This window comes from Patagioenas fasciata, chromosome 10 (assembly GCF_037038585.1).
Source record: "Patagioenas fasciata isolate bPatFas1 chromosome 10, bPatFas1.hap1, whole genome shotgun sequence".
NCBI lineage: Eukaryota > Metazoa > Chordata > Aves > Columbiformes > Columbidae > Patagioenas > Patagioenas fasciata.
The window spans coordinates 21,191,219-21,202,991 of NC_092529.1; the positions used below are offsets into that span (position 1 = coordinate 21,191,219).

The 11,773-nt window shown below is 41.0% G+C and overlaps 1 long non-coding RNA gene across 1 annotated transcript in view; it reads right to left on the reverse strand.

The window, feature by feature from the left end:
* The window catches only part of LOC139828742 (uncharacterized), a 72,293-nt gene extending 61,571 nt beyond the window's left edge, over window positions 1-10,722 (reverse strand). The window contains exon 1 of the long non-coding RNA XR_011740633.1: window positions 10,656-10,722. This is a non-coding gene — a long non-coding RNA (uncharacterized lncRNA). The remainder of the gene's footprint in view (window positions 1-10,655) is intronic.
* Window positions 10,723-11,773: the final 1,051 nt, after the last annotated feature.

Here is an 11,773-nt window from a genome sequence, read left to right on the forward strand (position 1 = left end):
CTATTACACGCAACTCCCATTTGAAATTAGCCCATCAATATTTAACTCCCATCCTTACATCTGGTATGGAGAACGCGCACTCCCGTCCCTTGTCTGCCCAACCCCCCTGAGCGTCTCTGGAAATTATTCCTATGATGCTGGCTAACAAGCACAAGCCTAAGTAAGGTAAACAAAGTTCTGCATAGCTTCTCCCAGAAAATAAGGCAAAAAATTCCCATCCTTTCTGCACAAGCAACTACAATTCCTCTGTGTGATTCCAGAGAAGCACGTTTCTGCTGCTAAAGAAATTTCTACATTATTTCTCTTATAGATGAACTGGCCCATGTGTGAGCCAACCCCTCCTAAATATTTTCATGCAAGCCGCATTGGCACAAGTCAAGTAATCCACTGAATGGCACGAATAGGAACACGCTCCTCAAGTCCATAGAAATGCACTCACACCAGGTCCAGGGCAGGAGCTCAGATTCTGTTATTTAAAAACATTCTGTTATTTAAAAACTGAAAGCATTCAGCTATTGAGCCCCATTTCTCAGTACTGCTTTCCAGATGGAAAGGAAACTGAACGCTTCATGTTTAAACAATCACTTTGTTTTGATCCCAAGAACACTTACTGAAGAAAAAAAATACCTCTTTTCTGGGGACAGAAGATTTGATCAGAAATTGCCTACTTTGCCAAGATGCCATCTGCACAACATTATTTGATTCTGTGTAAAGAGCAATCCAGAAGCATCATTCCTAACAGCGTTTAGATCTCAGATAAATATGTTTATTTAGTTAAAGATTAGCTTCTCAATCTTGACTCTTCCCACCAGCCTCATAGAGTTTTTGTTTTATTTAAAGGTCTATATCACCACCTGTCAGTGCAATATCAAGAAAACACTGGAATGTGCCATTAGTCCTGAGCTTGATAGGACAGATGAGCTTTTTTAGTAGCTGTACGGTATTAATGCCTTGTTAGGGTTTCTTATATGTCTCCTGCTAATAGGAATAACCTCTGGAGCAATAGCAATTTATCCATACATCTAGCTCACACTGCTTGTCACAGTTAGTAGCAGCTGATAACACTCTTGGGCTGCTTTTCATCTTCTGTAGAAGCACTTTCATTCTAGAATACATTATTTTAACCTGTCAGAGTATAAACAGGACAATTACTTAGACCAATGTAGGCTCAAAGTGTTGATAACTAAAGTTAAATCCAGCATTGTCACTCTGATGTGTCTGTGTTAAACCCAGCACAATGAGGCTGCTTGCCTTCTCAAATGAAAACATTTGTCGAACTCACTAATTCAAAATCGACCTAGTGCAGATCTCTTGATTTGTACCGCTTGCTGACAAGCCCGGGAATGGAAACAGTGGACTGATTACTGGGGCAAAGAGAGAAAATTATCTAGCAGGAAGAACCAAGCTGGCTTTTGTCCCTGAAGGGAGAACTCACCAGACCTCAGGAACAATGACAGCAATCCACCCATTGCACTCAGGTTTTGTAAGAATTGCACAAAATCCAGGCCTGCTCCTGCACTCCTGAACACTCAGGAATTATATTTGGCCACTGGGTATTTCTGAGTCCACAAAACCTGGTAGAGCTGCCTCTGCATCCTTCTCTAACCTGTCTCCTACTGGCATATGCAGCTGTGTTACAGCAGCGTCGCTTTGCTCAACACCTCCAGCAGTAAAACTGCAGCTGCTCACTGGATGCAGCTCACCTGCTCTTGCTGACCAATTTCTTTGAAAAGAAAGGGCGAAAGATGTCAACACCGTTTCCTCCCCCGCATCTCACCCTTCCTACAGCGCCTCTGTCTCGCTTATCCCATGGGCACAACGCTTCCTGCTAAGCCAAGTCAACAGCAGTGCTGCTCTCTGCCCTTTCTGCTTTCATCTTCAGGGACTGCCCCGGGGCTCTCCGGCAGATCTGATCTTACCTTTTTCATCTGACTCCCTTCTCTCCTTATCTAAACCTAACACAAACTCCCCTGCAATCATTCTCCCTGAAGTCTCTGCTGACCAGACCTGGGGATTTGTCCTGCATCCTCAGCTTCCTTAAGCATTCCACTGTTTTCATGCTATTGACTACAGTTTCCTTATACATAAATACTCTGCCTCATCTATTTAGGCATTAGCCTCTGATCCAGCTCTGTTCAGACTGTGTTGAGACCTTGTCACTTGGTCTTTCCTGAGGTTGTAAAATGTCCTTAAAGAAATGCAGATCCAAATGTCCTATATCTGCCTCATCACACCTGCTGAAAACAATCCCTGGGGTTGTGTGTTGTTCTCTTAGATACCAACACTCCAGGGAGAAAAAAGCAACACACCGCCACTGAACCTAAAAGGAATATGAATATTGTTCGAGCAAAACCATGATGTCATGTACGTCTTCCTCACAAGACCCTCTGAATTGGCTAAAATATTTACGCAAAAAATTCAGATGAAGCACAGGGATGACTTTGACTCTCCAGGATGGACCACAGCAGAACAGCGAGATTGCTCACAACCTGGACCTGGGCCCAAGCTGACTTTTGCACTACTTTGTCAGGCTATGCGTAATCTGACATTAAAATTTCCTGAAATTCGGAAATGTAAATATCCCAGCTGGAAATCAATGGGCATCATTGATTAGATTTCTCTTTTACGTAATTGCCATAAGCACTTTTTTCCTGTAACAGCTCAGTTTTGATTTCCCTGTGATTGTGAGAAAAAGGTTGCTTACAGTGATCTGATAACCAACATGAAGGCTTTGAATTGCTAAGCATCTCCAAATTTACTCCTGATTGTTTTCCTTAAAGTTTTTAAATGGCCATCAGTTATGATTTTTTAAATGAAATTATATATTTATCATTTCCTTAAGTTTACAGCATTTGTAATTTTTTCTGTTACATGAACCATACTCTTCCATCTAACTCTAACATGGTAACACATCCTTTTAAAATAGTTTGGGCAAGTAATTATAACAACAAACACATGTGCAGCTACTTGCTTGCACCTCTGGATAGAGCCTTCAACCCGTGCTTTTCAGTAATACTGTTTATTGTGAAAACAGGAATGAAAATTAATAACAATAGGAATGCCATAGGAAAGTGACTGGAGACAGGAGATCACAAATAACCACCCGTCAAGGCAGACGGACTAGGGTTCAGATATTTTTAAGCACAAAAGAGAATGAAATGCTAGTTTGGTCCCATTCAGTGTTAGTATTCTCAGTACGCCTTCGCTGATGAGACTGTCAGAAAAGATACATTTTAATAAACCATAGACCATTTAAAGTCTCAGCTTTGTTAGATGTAGAGGCTAGAAACATAAATGTTTAAAATGCAATCAGAAAAGTTAGATGGGTTCATTGAATATTTCTCCTGCAAAAACCTGTGCCACAGAAAATGAGGAAATATGTAGGATTTTTACACATAGCACAGCCCTTTACTGCACAATTAGGCAAACACTTGATACACAGGTTAATATAACCTTCCAGATTCTCTTTGCAGAGTTTCTCCTCTTCTCTTAATCTTATCTTTGTATCATGTATCTTCCTTTTCTAATTTGTACACACAGTTTCAAAGCCTTAATTAATTTCTAAGTCTTCATTCAACTTTCCGCTATGACTGGTTCTTTAAAAGACCGAAGTCCTTGTTCATCACTCCGCTACTCTCTTAATCTCTACAGCTTGGTCTTTCCTACTATTTGCTTCTTGATTTTACAAAGGATTAAACCCCAAAGTATCAGTTTGACAAGGGAGAGAGTATATTTTCCACTACTGCACTCTTCCCCCTCTTTCGGGTACCTCTAAGGGTCTGAGATCCCTCTGGAATCACAGAGAGCAGTTGGCAAACAAAGGAACTAATCCCATCCAACCTTTGCAGCGCTGGTATCTTCCTGAACTGCAGGCTCTGGACCCACTGAGAGAAATAAATAACCTGTGTACCTGTCAAAAAACTCACCAACGTACCATCACTATCACTGTATTGGATAACTAAAAGAAGCCAGTTAATTCAACTTAGTTCATGCTTCTGTCATTTTAGCAGAGAATTTTGAAGTGTTTGTTGTTTTCTTCTTCATTTCTTGCTTTTTCTTTTTGACAATAAAAAGAGAGGTATATATTTCTTTTAAAACATTGCTCTCTAAGATCCAATAGAGACCTAAGCACAACGCTATATTGAATACGATGCCGAAGGCCACAAATCTTGCAGTCTTACTTGGGTATATCACATCCAGTGTAATGAAGAGCACATGGCTGATAATTGCAATAAAACCTTGAACAAGCAATCTCATTGTGGCATAATGGGGGAGTGAAAGCAGTTATAAACAGGGGGAAATGCCAATAAATATAAAATGTAAAAGAGAGACAGTTGGCAGCAATACACTAGAAGTCAGGAATGACACAAAATTAATAAGGGAAGCAAAAGGACAACTGAAGAAATCAATGGTCAGTAAAACTAAGGACAATAAAATGAAGCTTAGAAAGTGCGTTGTAACGAAGAGTATCTAACCAACAGCTACTGGTCTGTTACCACTATGGAAATTATAACATTGTCAATAATACTGCAAGACAGACAACTATGTTCAATAAACACTTCTGTGTTTCAGCTAATGCCAGTGAAGTAGCCTTATGACCAATCAATGCTGATTAAATGCTTCATTTTCCAGTAATAATTAATTGATAAGGATGTTAAACACCATCTCTTACAATCAGAATCTTTAACCAGCAATTCAAAAGTTAATATCCAGGAGTTTAAAGGCTCTGGCTGAAGACTTATTTTGGTCTTTTTCAGTCAGTCTTGACCATTCACAAAATTTCAGGCTTCAGTAAAGTTACTTTTGTCACAATATTTAAAAAATTTAAACAAAATGAATGAATGGATTATAGGCCGATTATGGGTTTCAAAGCAAGAAACCCAGCTGTCCAAAACAAAACAAAAACCACACACACACCAAAAAACAAAAATCAACCAAACAAAAAAAAACCCAATGAACCAACCAACCGAAAAAAAAACAACACCAACAAAAAACCACCCACAAAGAGCAACCATCACCCCACAAAACCCCCTTAGAAGATCTAGGATTTAACTGATAGAGAATTAACAGAAAGAACTTCAAGCAAACTCTAAGCAATGGCAATAAACATTGCAGGAAAACAGACACTTTTGCTTTGCGTCGTGTAAGATTACAAAGTTTTAATAAGGGTAACTTCTCCTACCCAGTTCAGTATGGCCTCCCACAGCATTTTTGCAAAGCAAACAGAGCAATCCAAATCTACTGAAGCAGACATCAAACACGTGTCACAGAGATGCAACCACCCACTGGAGAAACTGTTGGACCAACCGAGCCAGGACAAACCCTGTCCTACCTGGACAGGTCACATCCTCCCATCTCCCTCTACTCTTTCTTGCCATCCTTGTACCCAGCTGTGCTTTGTACAGGCAGCAGAAGGTGTGGATCCCATTGAAGGAAATAATTTGAAAGTCAGTGCAGAGCAGTTGAAAAACAGCAGGGCCAAGAAAACATTCTGTAAATGACACTGAATTTATGGACAGGGGCACTGGCAAAATAAGAACAGAGGCTTTGCTCTAGGACTTTGTGGATCAATGTGCAAATTGTTATTCTCATTGTTCAGTAGAACAATTACTAAAATCCATTTGCCGGTAAATGTGCCTTGTCTTGTAAATCATTGGGTCATTAACCTTAACAATGTCAGTGTGTTGTCACTATCCAATTCAATTAAATTACTGACCAAGGTAATACCTAAAAGCACATTTCAGACAAAGGGATCTACTATTATATTATTATTATCTATGACGACACTTAGCAATATCTTAATTTTGTACCTGGAAATAGACATATATCCTAAAACTCAAGGTAATATATTCTAAAAGCCAGGGGTAGAGACACACAAACAGGCTGAACAGGAGATATCGGAATGAAATGAAAAGGTTAGAAAAACAAGAGGAAAGAGAGAGAATGGCAAATGCTACCAATCACCTCCAAGGGGTCATGTGTGTGGTGTTATGTGCCACATTTCAATGTTCCTTCAGGTCAGAGGACAGGGACGCAGGATTTTCTCCTGCACATTAGTTATTAAATCTGGCAACCTGTCTCAGCAAATGTCCACTCATGTTTTTTTTAGGAAGGGGCACTGTCTCCACATGCCAGAGTGAGGAACACAGAAGTGCATGGAAAAGGTGAGGAAAGTCCCTGATGACCTCCCCAGGCACAGGCCCGGCCGCCTGTCTGCTGGGAGGGGAAGGAGCAGCCCCTCATTTCCAGTTTCTTTGAATAAACAGCTGCATGTGTGACACATGAGGGCTGGAAAGCCACTCTCATGACACCAAGAAGTCTCATTTAGATGCCTTTCTGCTGCACGCTTCCACTAATACATTCTCACGTTTCAGGCAGATTCCCAGCCCACACTTCAGGGCAGGAAAATCTTCCCGAGTTTTTTTGCTCCCTTTGTTTTCCTCCAGTTTCCTCCTTTAGTCCTAAAAAAACACAGGCTTTATGACACAAAAGTGCCAACAGCGCTCAGTGAGGCAGCTTATTACTATCATTTATATGACTATTGCTTTTCCATGGCCCAAAACTTCACCGTTGTAGCTGCTGTAGAAAGCACAAGAAGGCAGGACGGCCCCTGGATCCCAGAGACACCAGAGGGTTGTGGAAGGTGGCTGGAGAGTATGTGGAAGCCACAAGGCCATGTTTCTCAGTTACCTCAGGCATTGAGCAGCCCAACCACTGAAAGACTTTTTGTAGACTGGACGGCAAATGAAATTCTGGTCGCTGGTCCAGCCATTGTATTGCAATGAAGAACTCAGTCCCATTAAACCTCACCAATTCTGTAGAGTGTCCTCGCTGGACACTCGTTGGGGTAGGTCTGCCAAGGTGGAATGCTTTACTTTGAATGAGTAATTTCTAGATGTCACAAATTATGGAGGGATTCCGCGGGGATGTCCTTGTGAAGCAACAACACAGCACCATGTTAGACCCAACAAGCTCAGTCAGGAACAGTGGTCACTGGCTTTAGAAGAACTGTTGAATCTGAGGTACCTATGAAAACTGTGCTCCTGTCTTAGCAAGTTTGGAGCTAGGCCATTATTTGTCCTTGTTTTGGAAGAACACATAGTTGCAGTTGAATCAAGAGCTTTACAAACCCTGTATGCATAGGGAGCCATTGGTCCTACACAGAAATGGCAGAGAATGCCATGTGTGTTATACAATTTGCTGTAAAATATGAATTTCAGCTCTCAAAGGTGAAGGGAGGAAAACAGAGTGAAAGAAATATCAACTTCCCAACTTATATAACTGAAAATTTTGAGCAAATAAATGCATTCAACTTTCAGTAAAAGTTTTATCTTAAATGGAAAAACGAAAATTACTCTAGCAAATATTTTCTAAAAAGTTATTTGGCCTACAAACAAAGAAAATAGAACTGGAAATGAACTAAACTAAATAACCTGCAAAACTTCTATTTTTATGGGAGAAACAACAACAGGAATGGGCCTAAAGCATAACAGTACACACGAAAGGTAGAGTGCTGCTTTGTTAATGAAATTGCACTATGGATCATGAGCCGAATGGATGCAATTTTATGTGAACTGCACACACAAAAAATTCCCTCAATAAACATATGGAACATGAGGCTTCTTTTCTCCTTACTTTAACTAGGCAGCAGGGAAACATTACGACCAAAGAGCAGATATCAGCATTAGAAGACTTATAGGGTTGCTTAAAAGGGAGTTCAAAATAAAATAGAAGGCAGACAAAATAATTGTTTGCATGACATAAGTCATTGCTGTTTTCCTTATAGGTTTTCCCTTCTTTCAGGAAGTGCTAACCGGGGTGCACACATACATTTTTTTAAATTATATTTTCCTTTTAACTGCAGAAGTATCTTCTGGATGTATCAAAAGACCAATATATCCTGTAGAGTCTACTAGAGCTCTTCGAGGAAGAAAATATGTTTAGAACAAACAAGCATAGTATCTGGAAAAAGAGACACAAAACAAGGCTTACACAATGCCCTGTGTTTTCACTGTTTTTTTCAGGTAACAGGTAATTAGCTAGACATTAATTTGGACTTGTATTACTTTCCTTTCTTTGGAAGCTGGATTTGGCAGCACACTTAAGAGCTTTGCAGAAAGCTGCTGTTGATAAACTATTAGAGTGAAATCCACATCCCATCTGCAGTTAACTATCCTCATCAGATCATCGTTTAGTAGTCCCAGCTTGCAACCCTGCTGGCAGTGACTATTTGTTTTTAAGAAAGCATCTCTTTTTAAAACTTACCTGACACTTAGATGCTCATTATGTTGGAAATTATGGGAAACGAGGACAGCAGTTCTGGACCTAGAAGACTGGTCGGCATTGCTCTCCTGTTCCCCAGTGCCAGGGCCCACAGGGATGATTGCAGTGTGATCCTTGAAACCGTTGTCTTCATCCCTAAGCCTTGCAAGGAAGGATTTCAACAACACCCTAAAGCTTGCTAAGAGGCAATAACTCACTCAAAGACAAGTGCAGCGGCTTCCAGAGACACATTTTCTTCACAAAAGTTACAGGGATACTCCAAGTGCTTTATTACTGTTTGAAGAAAAACCCTCTCTTTAAGCTGCTGCAGTTTCCAAACCCTCCTTCTAGAATTCTCTGGGCGATCAGTATTTTACTGCAAAACTCTTTGCCCTTTCCTAGCTTTGAGACGCGTTTTCCAATTATAGCATCTCAAAGGTCTGCCTGGAATGGCTTTGCATTTTTTCATTCTAGTCGAATTGCAAATTTGTTAAAATCTGCAAGACTTCCCAGTAGGGAATGTGAAGGGTGGTACAGGTATGTAAAATACCAGTGCCTACAACCTGATGATCTAGGCAGGCAATTTAATGTAACAACTGTGTGGCCCTGAAGAGCAAATCTTGTAGTTTATGATGCATGTTTTCAAAACCTTTTAATTATTTAGAAGGAGGCTGTTCTGGCTTGCTAAATGCTAATGACCAAGGCCAAACAACTGGAAGTTTTTGATTCTTGTTGAATTCTCCACGCTGTCAGTAGCACTGACATACATGTACCACATAGCGTGGCTGTGAATACCAACACCCAGAATCTGCCTTGCTTGTTCATTGTGCATTAATTGCAACAGACCGCACACACCTCACATACTTCATCATCCTGATAAGTTCTTATCGCATGAATCATCTTATGGATTAGCTTTCAGTGCTTGTTCTGATCGTTGATTCTCACAGAGGCACAGCCACACTCTGCCCCTCACTCACCAGCAGAATCCACATCAGATTCCCCATCTGCCCGTGTACTCGCAGTTTCCAATAGTCTAGGGTTTGCAGAGCAATCAATGACTGCAGTGATGCTGAAATGGCTTCATTATGTCGCAAATGACTCTGAGACATGGTGCCCAAACTCTTAGTAAAATGGCATTCTCCAAAAAGTTCCAAACCAGCAAGGCTTTCTGCTGATCCATACTCCTGCTTTGGGAGTACACAGCACCTAGAGGGGATTCTCAGTGCACTTCAGCTTCTAAAAAGTTTCAGAGAAAGTTCATACTTTACTAACCTGCAGCTAGGCAAGTTGCTAAATTTTTAATAATGGATATCCAGAAAAACACTCTGAAAACAATACAGGAAATCCCAACACAACCTTCAAACATCAATGCCTGGGTAAGTTTACTTGTTACTGTGAGGAAAGTCTTGAGCTTACTGAAATGGACTTATCTTAGCTGAACCATAATTTCGTTGTGTTTCCACAGGGCTTCCCTTCCCAGAAAGGCTGCTTGGGCTTGGCCATGACTTTTTTTACCGCAAAAAGGTGGGTGGTGAATACTCCAAAACCATATATAAGCTATATGCACAGTGTGAGTGAAAAATTATTCAAATTGAATAAAGATATTGCACAAAGGACAGCATACAAGCACACATGAGCAATTAGGAATGTTGTTCCATTTCATAAATATGTTGTAATTTAAAAAAACTCAGCAGTTCAGTCTTAACACAGAGATGACCAGAGAGTACTTCAGAATCTCAGCTGCACAGTTCAAGGCAATTCTGGGACCTTGTTATTGTTTGCAATGTGATTGTTTTCCTTATGCATTTTACTCTAACAGCCTCCTAGCAAAATTGTACACATCTTTAATAAACATCAGCTCTAATTAAGCATGGGTGTCTCATTACGAAGCCTTGCTCTTCACCATGGTGAACATGGTAATATAATCCTGTTGACCACCTCCCACTCTTATAAACTCAGAAAAGCCCCATGTTTCTGTAGAAACTGAAATCAAGGTTAAAGCCTTCACTGCCAGCTGGCTCTCAGGGCAGCTCTGTCCCCAGGAGATAGCTGTCTTTGTTAAACTGCTTTAAATTCTTCAGCTGCTTGAAGCTGCCAGATCACAGGAACTCTGATGAAAAGTCACATTCCAGTTCTACCAGACATCAAGTGAGAGGGGACCAGGACAGTTTTCCACAATCTGACTCTGGGGTACAGAGGAGGGCAAGGCTCTGCGTGACTGTTAATGCCAAAGTTCACACGGGGCCACCAACAGAACAACCGAGCACCGCAGTCACACGACATTCCCAGTGGTTGGCACCAACCAGCCAGATGTGTATATTTACAGCTGCCTAAGAAATTCAGATTCTGAAAAGTATATGGGAAGAACGGGAAACCCAGAAAGCTCCACTCACATGCTGAGCTCTGCAGGAGGACCTTCTCTTCTTCCTCTCTCCTGTTCATGGTCAGACCCACAAGTCCCCACACACGACTGGAAACAGCAAGACAAAAAAGAACAGACTATCAGCTCCACTCCCATGTTAATTGGTTGCTAATTACAGGGCAACAGAAGTGATATTTAGATATGTCTGACAGAAAAGCCCATGCCCAAAGCCCTGTGTTTTCTTTATATCATGAGTATTTTGAAACCTTTAACAAGAATAAGACATCCAGCAGAGAAAGGAGTAAGTATATAACAGCATCCATTTCTTTCCCAGTAACAAGAGAGTTATATCATTCCAAGCACCTGGCAGCATTTTTTTTCTGAGCAATAGCTCAATATAACCATTACAGAGGCTGGATATACAGGTAGCAGCATATCTCTGTGTGCTGCTGTATGGTGGCCATCATATTTGTCTCCTCCTGTGCTCATTCTTGTGCTGATAAAAGAGCAGTTAGTGGCTCTTTGTTAGATAAATGTCAGCAGAGGCAAACAGAGTGGAAATTTGGTGGTCAGGTGTAGGTGGCATAACACTGCTAAGAAAGATTAGGTAGCCGATAGGGAATGGTATTTACCAGCTGCAAAAGGTGTCAGGTGTTGCAGAGGTATTGTTCTTTCAAAAAATGGCTTGAAATAGGTTCCTTTTGTTTCCCCCAGGCTTTTCAGCTGCCTGGAAAGGAACCCACTGATCTCCACAAGACAAAGAAGATCCTTGAAATACTTTAAAGCTTGGCTGAACCCTCAGAACTTCTTTCCATAATATTGCTGCACCATGCCTTTGTGCTGAGATCAAAATCACAGAAATACAGCCTTCTTACAAGGAGTGAAATCAGCCATCACCAAGTCAAGCATCTCACCAAACTCCTCAGTTTCTCTAAAGGAGATTTATCAAGTGTTTGTAATTACAAGTTGCCCATGCTGCAAATCACTCCAGAGGACGATCACAAGTCTCCAATGAATTGCAAGAAACCTTAAGCACCTTCTGTGCAGGCCTTCAGGCAGGATAAATCATGCTTGTTCTCTCCAGTCAGTGGAGCTGCGCTGATTTACATCACGGGGAGATCTGCTCCCTTGTGTGCGACAAGTTTAAAG